Source organism: Galeopterus variegatus, unplaced genomic scaffold (assembly GCF_000696425.1).
Source record: "Galeopterus variegatus unplaced genomic scaffold, G_variegatus-3.0.2 Scaffold10554, whole genome shotgun sequence".
Classification (NCBI taxonomy): Eukaryota; Metazoa; Chordata; class Mammalia; order Dermoptera; family Cynocephalidae; genus Galeopterus; species Galeopterus variegatus.
Genome location: NW_007736665.1, coordinates 45,467 through 46,161, shown reverse-complemented (window position 1 = coordinate 46,161; position 695 = coordinate 45,467). Strand labels below are relative to the sequence as shown.

Below are 695 nucleotides of genomic sequence, written 5' to 3'. Positions count from 1 at the left end.
CCCACGCCCCACCGCTCGTCGAGGGCCCGCTCTGAAGCCCCGCCCCCAAACCCGGGCCCCGCCCCAGCACCGCGCGCTCCCTCTGACCCGACTGCCTGCTCCGCCAGTGTCTCTCCTTAGACCTGTCTTGGGTAGGTTCGGAGCTCCTCCCTCCGAGCTAGCGCGGAGAAACCAAACGCCTCCCACGCCCACGTGGTCTCTTACCCGGAGAAGGACGACCGTTCCCAGCAAACCTTCCCGTCCTCCCGATCAGTGACTCGTCCCTACTCAATTCCGAATTCTCTCAAACACTTCTGGAAGCTGCGTTAGGGTTGAAAGTGATATGTACAGCAGAACCTGAGTCAAGTCTGTGGGGAAGGGTCGTTACCCGGGAACGGGAATTCGACTAGCAGTCGTCTTTCTGGGGCTTCTCAGGAAGGTCCCCTTTCCACCCTCAACCTTATTTTCTGGCACTCTCGCGTGCTCGCGCTCTCCCTACGTACATATATGTACACGTAGAAAAATATATATATATATAAATATATATTATACACACATATACATATATATTATACACACATATACATATATATATATTATACACACATATACATACATACATACATATATATATATATATATATATATTTTTTTTTTTTTTTTTTTTTTTGGGGGTTTCCGGAAAGGGCCCCTAACCCCAACCTTTCTTTTTTCAC

The 695-nt window shown here is 48.6% G+C and overlaps 1 pseudogene; it reads right to left on the bottom strand.

The window, feature by feature from the left end:
• LOC103610073 overlaps positions 1-695 on the bottom strand; it is a 39,164-nt pseudogene that overhangs the window by 1,127 nt on the left and 37,342 nt on the right.